This window comes from Schistocerca nitens, chromosome 8, assembly GCF_023898315.1.
Source record: "Schistocerca nitens isolate TAMUIC-IGC-003100 chromosome 8, iqSchNite1.1, whole genome shotgun sequence".
In the NCBI taxonomy this organism is placed as follows: domain Eukaryota; kingdom Metazoa; phylum Arthropoda; class Insecta; order Orthoptera; family Acrididae; genus Schistocerca; species Schistocerca nitens.
Window position 1 is genome coordinate 148,136,350 of NC_064621.1, and position 12,420 is coordinate 148,148,769.

Genomic DNA, 12,420 nt, shown 5'->3' on the forward strand with positions numbered 1-12,420 from the left:
CCCGCCGGGAATCGAACCCGGGAACCCGGGCGTGGGAAGCGAGAACGCTACCGCACGACCACGAGATGCGGGCTCCCTTTCATGCCCCTCCACCCTTATAACTGCCATCTGGTTTCTGTACAAGTTGTAAATAGCCTTTCGCTCCCTGTATTTTACCCCTGACACCTTTAGAATTTGAAAGAGAGTATTCCAGTGAACATTTTCAAAAGCTTTCTCTACGTCTACAAATGCTAGAAACGTAGGTTTGCCTTTCCTTAATCTTTCTTCTAAGATAAGCCGTAAGGTCAGTATTGCCTCACGTGTTCCAAAATTTCTACGGAATCCAAACTGATGTTCCCCGAGGTCGGCTTCTACCAGTTTTTCCATTCGTCTGTACAGAATTCGCGTTAGTATTTTGCAGCTGCACTATGCCGGACAAAAGGAGACCCGATACGATATTAGGAGGTATCCCATGACGTACAACTGAATAAGTAAAACCTCTACTGCTCTCACATGTCGCCGTACATGTTTTTGGAGACAGTCGCTAACCGCCATTTCGAGGTGAGGGCTTTCAGCCGAGTCTTGAAGCTGCCGCGAAAACTTGTTTGGCGGCCGGTGAGACGTGCCGTGCTGGCGCGAGGCCAATGGCGGCTGGAAGCTGTGGCCGGCGGCGCACGTTCCCAGACCACCGTCCGCCTCCAGTAGCCACGCTTTCCTCCAGCGGACGCTGGAGCTGGAACTGGCGCTCGTGTTGCGAGCTCGCAGTCACAGCGATGCCAGGTATCGTGGGTTCTCAAAACACCAGTCGTGTTGAAAGATACTTGTTGAATTATTAGCATTAATGGCAATACAAATCGTTGAAGATTTCTGGGGACATAATTGATCAAACCTGTGATTACCTAACAGCTGATCGTTCCCGGCCTGTATGATTATATCAGTGTCTTACCTCATCAGACACCTAATCTATTTTTTACTGTTTCGAATCGTTCATCAGCCATGAGCACTATGGCTTTACCAGGCTCTGTCGACAGAAAAAACGAGTCTTTTAAGCCAGTGGTTGTCAAACTTTCTTGCTCAAGAGCCAATACTGACAGTCTGCGGCGATATATCAGCCTGCTTATGTAGGGGCGGTGCGTTAAGTCGCCACTCAAAGAGAAATTCTATTCTCACCAAACCATGGTTACTGATAGAAGCTGATCACTTACACATTTTAAATGAGCGTGTTATTTGATATCACACCGCATATTTTGAGCGACAAAGAGAAATAACAAACACAAACTATACATATTTTTCGGAAGGCTTATATAGCGAAATATTTTCCGTACCTAAGCGGGTACTGTGGCTAGTGCCATCGCAGCAGTATCTCATATTTGTTTTTCTGATTTACAGGCATATTTTCCAGCATCTTCAGGTCCTAGATCTTAAGGTATATCAAGCAGTTGCAGCAGATCGTTTTCAATCGGACGTTTGCATCAGGTCGCATACAACAGACAGAGACCTTTTAAACAATATAAAATATTTCTATATGTGTTTGACATTGAATCAGTTTGGGGGCGATCTGGAAGTTATATTACTCTGGAATAATCAACACAGACAAGATCGCTAGCAGTTGTTTTTATTACTACGACCAGCTTCGACAGATTTACGCTGCCATAAATGGTTCAAATAGCTCTAAGCAGTATGGGACTTAACATCTGAGGTCATCAGTCTCCTAGACTTAAAACTACTTAAACCTAACTAGCCTAATGACAAAACACATCCATGCCCTAGGCAGGATTCGAACCTGCGACCGTACCAGCAGCGCAGTTCCGGACTGAAGCGCCTAAAACCGCTCGGTCACAGCGGCCGGCTTTACGCTGTCATTATTGCGTCTTGTAACATTATTAGTTATACATGCTTGTTACAATACTGAAAGTCACAGAGTGATGTTGCATCAGCTAGAACATGGCAGGAAACATCAGCTAGTCACAAATAAAATAACACACAAGTAAAGCGTACAACATGTACGCTGTATGCTGATGTGCCATCATATGCTAGCATATACTAGCTAAGTCGGCGATTGGAGTGTCAAGCGATTAGTATATGCCGGGACATCAACACAACATGTTGTATTAATTGTGTGTTGTTTTATTTTTGACAAGCTAACATTCCCTGCCACGTTATATTTGACGCAACATCAGTATGCGCCTTTCAGTAACGTAACGAGCTTGTACGGTGAATAATGTTACAAGATCCGATAATGACAGCGTGTATCTGCCGAAAAAGGTCATAGTAACAAAAAGAATTGCTAGCGATCTTGGATAACTTGATTCTTCAATAGTAATATAAGATAATTCATTCCAAAGTTTCACGAAGGGTTAGAATGGCGGGTGATAGCTTTGTATCTAAAAGGGTTTGGATGTCAGTTTCAATTGTTGTACTGTGCGTGTTTTTTTGGAAGTGGCTAACTGTTATTTGGATGACTACCTCGGCCACGTATCCCGACAAATAACGTGGCCACTTTTCCCGATAGGGCTCCCTGTCGGCAGTACTTACCCACAGAAGAAACTATCAAACTGAAAGAAATAACAAGGACATATATCTGTAGTACAAAAAAGGTTCAAATGGCTCTAAGCACTATGGGACTTAACATCTGAGGTCATCAGTCCCCTAGAACTTAGAACTACTTAACTAACCGAAGGACATCACACAGATCCATGCCCGAGGCAGGATTCGAACCTGCGACAGTAGCAGCAGCGCAGTTCCGGACTGAAGCGCCTAGAACCGCTCGGCCAGACGGCCGGCTCTGTAGGACAAATAACTTTTTCTTCGAAGAGCGATATTGTAAAAAATTATTACTCTCCATGCAAGTGAGGTAAGAAGAATAATATAAATCACTTATCTTACACCAGACTACTCAAAATCAGAAAAGGTTTTAACAAAAATTAACGGAACAAATCTCCTGCGTCAATCTCACTGACAACAATGTAATGTATATTATAACTAGTGTGATCACTTCTCGGTATGCAGGAGCACTGTTCAGGACAAAAACTATCCACATTCACTAGTACATTGTGTTAAGTAATAAGAGTAACGGTGATCAGAGACACGATCATAAATGTTCACTAAATGTTTTGGATGTCATTTTTCTTCTTATAATTGGGCTGTATTACAACAGACTCAGTTTGATGTATTACTTGCTATAGTTATAATGCGCACTCACGAATCCATGTTATTTCCGTTTGAAATTTATACCATGGCACCTGATCTGTGAGAGTTGGGCACGCTCGTGCGTTATCGGCATCGGAAGACAATAAACTATTGGCTCTCTCAGCTTACTAACCCCGCAGTGACCGCGCTGCTTACCACATTGTCCCTGATGTAAGCGACACACTACACCTAGCTCACGGCGGAACTCACCAACGCCAATTAACATGAAGAACATCTTAAAATACACTGATCACCCAGAACTTTATCGTCACCGATCCACTATCGATATAAACCCGCCCAGGCTATAGCAGCGTCACCTGGCGTGAAATGACTGCTAGTCAGACACATGCACGGCACATGTAGCCTCGTGTCAGAGCGTGCTGTCCGTATGTAGAATAGGGAGGCAGCCCGATCTATCTGAGTTTGGCTGAGGGCAGATTGTGATGGCCCAGAGGCTCGGCAGGAGCATTTCGGAAATTGCACTGCTTGCCGGGTGTTCGAGAACTTGTGATGAGAGTCTTCAACATGTCCAGAGTCGTGGGGTTGGGCGGCTACCCCTCATTACAGATGCTGGAAGTCGTAGGCTGGACAGACTGCTAAAACATGAACGTCAGACTTTATTGCTGGGCACAGTACAAGTGTGCCTGAGCAGACAGAGCACGAAACACCCCTAACGATGGGCCTCTGCAGCCGACGACTCACGGTTGTCCCAAAGTTAACACCACGACATCGGCAACTGCAACTGAAATAGGTGCGTGACTATCGGCACTGGACGTTGGTAGAGCGTTGCATGGTCTTATGAATCCCGATACCTTCTTCATCATGCCGATGGGATGTCGTGAAACCGTTTGATTCCAGGAGAACAGCTCCTGTACTGCGGGAAGCTGGCGGCGGCTCCATCATGGTCTGGGGAACATTCACTTAGGTATCCATGCGCCCAGTTGAAACGTCCCCTTAGAACAATTATACAAGACTGTGCTTAAACTGACACACAATATTTTTAGCGCAAGCTACAGTAAATCTAAATTACCAAGCAAATGCAACATTACAACTAATATGAGCCAATGTGCAGCAACAAGGAAAATAAATCAGTAGTAAAACTGGCTTAACAGAGTAATACAAAGTGAAATTTAGTAGTACTATGCCTGGCAAACAGCAGCAGCAAATGCAATAACTTATATCTAAACATGACAAAGCTCAAGCAGAAAAATATTACAGTAAAGACAACAATGCAGATAAGGGAAATGTATATTTACATCGTAATGTCTATGTAATTAAAGTGGTGCACCACAAAAACTAATTCTACAAAAAATTACCAAGTACTTGAAAAGAAAATTATATATGCAGTTACTGTTATTAATCCCTTCTTATTGTTCTTTCCATCCCAAGAGCTCCTTTTTCGAAGAATGTGGATCATAAAATAATTATTTAATAGATCTGTTGACAGAAAGTGTTCACATTAGCAAATGTATTTAATTTTATTTTATGAAACCAATGCTGCAAGACAGCTGGAAACCAGATATCAAATGAAATAAGCAACTATGTACAAAGTAAAGCATAAAATAATCATTCAGTAGTCGTGAGGCATTTCATAAGTTAGTAGAAATTCTCTCAATTCTCGTAGATAGACACTTGTCCTAACCAGGTGTGCAGATGTAAGAATGTTTCCAAGTTATGATCGTGTCGTATTTGCGGTGCTTTCTACAAAGGAATGTCAATAGCAAGGTTAATGGCCTCCTTTTTTCTCCACCTGTGCCTCTGAAAGGCACACACTAATGGCTTTTTTCTAGGCAACTGTCTTGCGGCTGGGTGCTTACAGTGACCTCCCTTCCTTACCGAAATATTTATGACATCAGTTTCCGCTACAGTGACAGTTTGATAGAAATAAGATTTCACAGGTCGAAATATTTGCGTTCCAAATCTGTAGAAACAAAATCCTATAAATATAACAGTGTCCAAAAAATTTTCACCGGCGTTGTGATGCATTCACGCATTTACACACATTTCATAACTCTTAAAGTACGATTCTTGGTTTCCAACATCCTTTTTCACAAGTCAGAGTCCCTAACCACTACTCATTATTCTTTACCTTATTACACATATACATATTCATCAACACGTCTTCAATATTTCATCATATAAATACATAGCACAATCAGATTCCTTATATAGCATCATCTCACTGATAATAAACATACCTCAACAACATAATACACATCGTCGTCGTAATAATAACATCATAAAACCTCAGTCAAATCTCCAAAACGTCGTAGCTTTCTGCAATAATGTCAAAACCTAAAAAAAATTCTCTGCTCATTTAAATAGTGTCATCTACCTCAAACGTACTTTAAAATCATGATCCCATCCCAAATACATCATTCAGAGCTCTCATAGTATCACAATGGTTCCAAAAAAATATGAACAGTTCACAAAGTACAGACGAAATACAATTTCATAAGTGTGAAGTTATCCAACTGTGTAATTGCGTAAACATCTGTCACTGACGTAGTAAAAAAAATGTTTGTCTCTCAGTTAAATGATCAGATAGCTGTGTAATTTATGTGTTAGAGAAATATGGTACCGATGTGTAAAGTTGTATAAGCAAATACCATATTAGCTAGGGCTCCTTATGCTTGCCAAACACATGGTACACAAAGTAGGCGTGTACCCCCCTGAGGATTAATGTAATTATACCCTCAGGTGTTACAGATTATTGCAATGGAATGAAATGTATCACGGAAAACCTTTGTATCATTGTACTTCAAATATCTTTAAAAATAAATGATTTAAGTGCAAAATTAATCACTCAAATACGTGTCCTGTAGCGCTAAATGTGCGTCTTGCTGTAAGATAGTTCTGTGGAAGTGTCGTAGTTATTGTCCTCCGAAAGCTAAGTTCTGCAGAAGCCAATGTACTTACCTCATCATAAACGAAAGTGAAATGCATTGCGTATAGATATCTTAGTTATTATGCTTATTGCCGTGATGAAGAAAGTACTGTGCTGTAACGTATTGTTGTGCTACGGAAAAGGCAGTCTCATTGTAGCTATACCACAAAAGTTACTACTAAAACACGTTTTACTTTCCAGAATAATGCAGAAAAACTGTGCAGATATAAAACAGAAACACCGCAAAAGCAACATTGTAAATTGTCACTCATTAGTAGCGTCGTGATAAAACCGTGTAGTTGTCACATAAACTAACCACTGTGTCGTCTGGTATCTCACAGAAGGTACTTTAAATCCAGAATGTATTTTCAAGTAAACCAAAATGTTGCATTAAAATCTCATTAGCAGTACCGGTATATGTTCTAAGTATGTAAGCCTTATAGTCGTTACGTAATCGTGCAACTAACAAGCAAGAATGTACACACACAATAACACTGTGTCGTCTGTTCACAATAACAATGCATTCGTAATTTCTGTTTAAAAATGTTCCCTAGGTTCTAGGGTGGATAGTTAACTTCAAAACATTGTTGCAAAGCATACTAGTAATGTAAAGTGAAAATTTTTATATCAAAGACTAAGTTAAAACAACCGATTATCTCTCAATAAACGGTTTTACATGTGAAGTGTGGTGCAATCCTTTAACTCTTCCTAGTACGCAGAGTTTCAACTTCAACGCAATTATCATGCGATATACGTCGATAAAGAATACTGGAAGTTTTCTCAAGGTTAGCGTCTATGTTATTTTTCTCTGAGCCACCCGGCGCACGTGGCTGCCTACTGTGCGAGTCATTGTCTGTCTCTTTGTTGTCGCGCGTCGTTATTGGGATTTGGAGACCTAACTTCTACAAATTCACCTTGTCGAGAGTGCCCTGCTCTGTTTGAATCTCGCCAGTTCTGATGCAATTCAAGTCTGTCGTTACGATTATATCGTCTGTCGTCATGTCGGTAGTTCCTGTAGTTTCTTTCTTGTCGATTAAGTGGTGGAGAATTTCTCCCTGAATTATCACTGCACGGTGGACCGTTGCGTCTGAAGTTATTCTGTCTCCCGTGATAATAATAGTTCTGGTTGCCAAATTGTCTGTTTCTATGATTGTCTCTGTCATATTCATTACTATGGAAATGCGATCTTTCTCTGTAACTATTACTCTGCCAGTCGTTGTCATACGGGTGGTGTCTGTTTTGGTCACGATTTACGTTGTAAGAATAGCTTTGTCGTGTATTATTTCTGTCATCGTGGAATTGTGACAGATGTGACCTGTAATTGTTTTGCTCCTGTTTTCGCGTTCCGCGATTGTCAGTGTCAATTTCTAATTCTTGTAAGAGTCCCTGAAAAGCTTCAATGTCGTCTTTGCAACGTCCTGCCAAAATAATATGTCGTAAATGTTCAGGTAATTTGATTAAGCAAATGCGGATGTGTTCTGAGGGGCTGTATGGGTTTGACAGGTACTGATTCTTGTGCAACATGTCTTCAAAATATTTCACAAGACTGGAAAATTCAGATTGTTCGAAATGTTTCATCATTATGATGCTATGTTTTACTCGGTCTTGTGTAGCTTGAGACCAATATGCTGAGAGGAAGGCATGATAAAATTCTCCTTCACTGTGGCAATCGTGAATGAGCGATCGCATTCTTACAGCTGGTTCATTCTCTAAATAGCCACACATAAATTCTAATCTATGCTCTAATGACCAGATTGGAGGAAAACAATGAGAGAATTGATGGAGCCACGCTTGTGGATGAATGTCGTTGCCAGAATTCTTAAATGTTATGAATTTACGTGTAGTAATGAACAGCTTATAGTCAAAATCATCATGTCGGCGAGTCGCATGTCGGTCATTGTTACGTCGTTTCGGCGGTTCCATTTCAAAATTCGGTGCACCTTGCCAATTTCTTTCATAATTTCCGAAATGCGCTGTGTTATTATTTTGTGGCTGCTCCGTATTTCTATGTCCCTCTTCCCGTATTGGGGTGCGAGTGTCCTCTGAAATACGTAATTCTTGTATTACCTGTGTCAGCTGATCTTGTACTTCCCGGATTTCTCTTTGGTGTTGCGTATTAATTTGATTCTGATTTTGTTTGAATTTCCTAATTTGTTCGCACTCTTCTGTGTCATTAAAGACTACCGGTTTTGTGTCATTCAGATTATCATCTACCTTCCTAGATAAATTATTTAGCTAATCCGAAAGTTCAACTACTTTCTCTGATAATGAACTAATTTCCTCCATGTGTCTTTCTGAACCAATTTTCAGAGTATCTACTGTGTCCTTTAAGTTTTCCTGAGTTTTTGCAAGTTGCGTAACCAAATCGGTAGATGCAACTGAGTCAATTTTAGCTTGCAAGGTCTCATGATTTTCATGAACAATAGTTTGCAGTTCTTTTATGGCTGCTTCGTGATTCTGTAATGCATTTTCATGCCGCGAAAAAATAGGTTGAAAATGCTCACAAATTTGTGTTTTTACGTCATTACAGACTTTTTGACATTTCGATTCAATGTTATGTAACCCAGTAGTTAAATCTTCACGTGTTTGTTCAAGCGTGGTGTCTAACTTCCGAAGATTTTGTTCCATTGTGTCTAACTTTTGAAGCTTTTGCTGTGTTTGTCTCTGCTTTTGTTCCACTGTGTCTAACTTTTGAAGATTTTGTTCCATTGTGTCTAACTGTTGCTGTGTTTGTCTCTGGTGTTGTTCCATTGTGTCTAACTTTTGAAGCTTTTGTCCCATTTGTTGCATTAATTGTAATAACAATGCACTGGTGTCTGAAACATGTTCCTCAGTGCTATTCGACAATGCATCTGAACCGGCAATATTCGCATTTTGAAATGCAGGAAATGTGTCTTGACTTATTTGAGAAAACGGCGAGGACGCAAAACCTGAATCTACAGTATTTGTAGGATTGTGTCCTGTCATTTCGGATTCCTGAGGTAAGCTGTTGCCGACTGATCGATCGATAATGCTTCCCTGTTCACTAATTGTTTCACTGCCTACACCATTATTTGCAGCCCACTCCATTTCCCTATGCACAATTACCAAATTACTACTTTGAACATTAGTTAATTCATTACACAGTGGCGCTAACACACTGCTTTCGTCTTCTCTGTCATTTCTCAGTTTACTTTGGAGCCTAGTATTACGTTTTTCACACTCCATTATTGTCACAATATTTCACACGATAACACAGAAAAGCACAATTTGAAGGGCAAAAATAAGAGAACACATTAACGTAGCACTGAAAATAGTATCTCGTTAATTGCAAGCGCAGCTGCGAAATACTTGGTGCAAATCTACATGCATGCCAGAACTGTTTTACTGTACAAGAATGAAAAACTACAACTACAAAGGAAATTCTCTCTACAATTACGCGCTAGCAATAAACAAAGGCTGCACTAATTGCACAAACTACAAGAAAAAAATCAGAAGATTCCAGTGAGGTAACCTGGCAGGGTCGCGATATGAAAAGTCCCCTTAGAACAATTATACAAGACTGTGCTTAAACCGACACACAATATTTTTAGCGCAACGCAATTTGACTTTCAAAAATCCCTACAAAAAAATGGCCCTAACTAACATTAACCTATACGTTTCACAAATCGCTTACCTCACAAAAATCTTGGTTACTCGAACTACTGCAATATAGCGAGCGCCACTACTGCCAGCTAAATAAAAGATTCAAACTACGGAAGGCACTAACTACTGATAGGGATAGTTAGCAAATGAAAGATTTTAATAGAGAACAAACAATGTATTTACCTTAATATCATCAAAAGTCATAATATATATAGCAGTTCATGACATCCAGTCTTACAAATTTCAAAACTCCGCCATTTCTTTCCCCACATCCACGACTGCTGGCGGCTCACCTCCAACTGCGCAACGCTACGCGCTGTTCACATCCAGCTGCCGCTGCCCAACACTACAATGGCAGACAACAATGCAAACTAGCCACAGACTGCACACAGCACAGCCAGTGATTTTCATACAGAGCGCTACGTAACGTTACCAATAAGAAAACCTAAACAGCCTACTTACACAGTGAGTTCGTGCAAGGTACCATTACGGCCAAGGAGTATCGTACACTGGTTTTAGACTACATACACCCCTTCATGGCTATGATGTTTCCCTATGGCAATGTTTCAGCAAGACAATATGTCGTGTCACAAGGCCAGGAGAGTGATGGAGTGGTTCGAGCAACACAGTGGTGAGTTCCAATTGATGTGATGGCTCCAAAACTCGCCAGATTTGAAACTGATCAAACACATCTGGGATGTGATTGAATGTGTCGTCAGAGCTCATCCCCCTCTCCCTGTAATTTACGGGAACCTTAGTAGTGAATCGTGTGTGAAGATGTGGTGCTAACTCCCTCCAACGACCCACCAAGGCCTTATTGCTTCCGTGACACGACGAGTCGTCACTATTATCGGTGTCAGAGTTGGACATACCAGCTATTCGGTAGGTGGTCATAATGTCCTGGCTGATCAGTGTATTACTGTCTCTGTAACTACTTTTGTTTTTTCACTGAGCAAGAGAAATACAGTCTTAACAAGCTCTCAAACGTTAGTTGACGTTTATGAATGCGGTTCTTGTTAGCAGCAGATCATTATAAAACGCGGCTGAGAACCGCCGCGGGCCGCACGAACACTTGATTCGTACCGCATGCGGCCTGCGGGCTGCAGTTTGACGACCACTGATTTAAGTCCTGAATTTAAGAGAGAGATCTTTTAATCTGACCCTGTGCAAGGTAACGCTAACTAGGTACAGCCGCAGTTAGATGCATTATAGATATTTGCAGGTAACTGATACTTTTCTTATTTGTACCACCGACTACAGCTGCATGGGACAGGAAAGCTGGCAATTTAAAGGAACCGTTGCAAACCTCAACATTCATTGACATTTGCTTGACCAATTGACATCGAATTTCACAAAAAAAGAATTGAAAATTACTTTATCTAATTGTCCCGTCTCTATTCGGAATTGAGTGACAACCAAGTTGGAGGAAGTGCAGCATGAGGCGTACTCTGTGCAATGAGAAAGCGGATACTACATTGGAGGGTATGCCAATCACGCAAGCACGAGACACGCTTCGCTAAAGGAATCTATTGAATCCGAATGCTGACACTGATACGTTAGCAAAGAAAGCTACATAGCATGTACTAGACAAGTTAGAGCTTCACTAATTAAATCTTCAATAGTTAATAACAGGAGGGACCATTCGGAACCAAGTCTTTCTGTAAGAACAAACCAGACGCCCACCCGAACATTCTAAATTATGTCATTATCTCACTATTCTGCAACAGAGGAAAGATGAAATACTGATAAAGCTGTCAATTAATCTGGGTTCCACAACGTGTCGCTAACCACACTTACATTTACACGTTTCTTACCATTTCAGCCTGCAGGCTGCAGCAGCTCCGTATGACAGCAACTTCTGCGGTCTTCCGTCATTCATCTACTACATCCAACAACGATCTGATATGCGCAGCGCCCAAAGCTTATCTGATAACTTCAGCACTGAATTTACTCCCAGCTACTCCCCGTGTTTACCTGTGTCGAGCAACGAAGTTTTTCTTCATAATATCTATATTCCCAACGCAGTCTGACCGAATTTGATACAGTTAAACAATTATCTGACTACACTCTCAGCAACCCCGAAACTATCTCGATTCTCGACTGTAGTCCTCGCGCCCCCAAAGCTGTCTGCCTACACTACGGCGACCAAGATGGCACGTTGCCCACGTTTTTTTCACGGTCTTCACCGAGCAATCCTCCGTTTCACTTTCCTGCGCGACGGTACAGATCAATCAGACTCCGAGAAGAGCGCGTAGGAATACATCTTATTTTGAGCTCTTCTGCCGAGAGAAAGCTACCAGAAGCCCTACAAGCATTTCCCGTGGAATCTGACGAGTCAATGAAACACGTCTCCCGAAAATTTGGCTGGAACGTCAGTTTCTCCAGGGACACATGCCCTGCGAGCCACGTAGGCCGCACAGGAGTTTGCCGTTGGGTGCTCCTCCAGTTTTTTTAGCTGTTCTTTCCGCTGTTCTGCCACGAAAGCTAACAGAAACTCCCTCCCTTCCTTCATCAAGGCAGAGTAGAAATTAGTTCTAACACTCAGCTAAACGTACATTCTTTTGCACTGCTGTGAGCGGTACAGTATTGGAATTTGTTTTTTAGAAAGGGCACTTAAAAATTAAAATGAAACGCACGTTACGCTGATACTTCCTCAAGGCATCGGTTTATCCCACAGCATTGAAAAACAGGCAGAAACATAAAATGATAATACATTAATAATCCTAGAATCGATGAAAGAG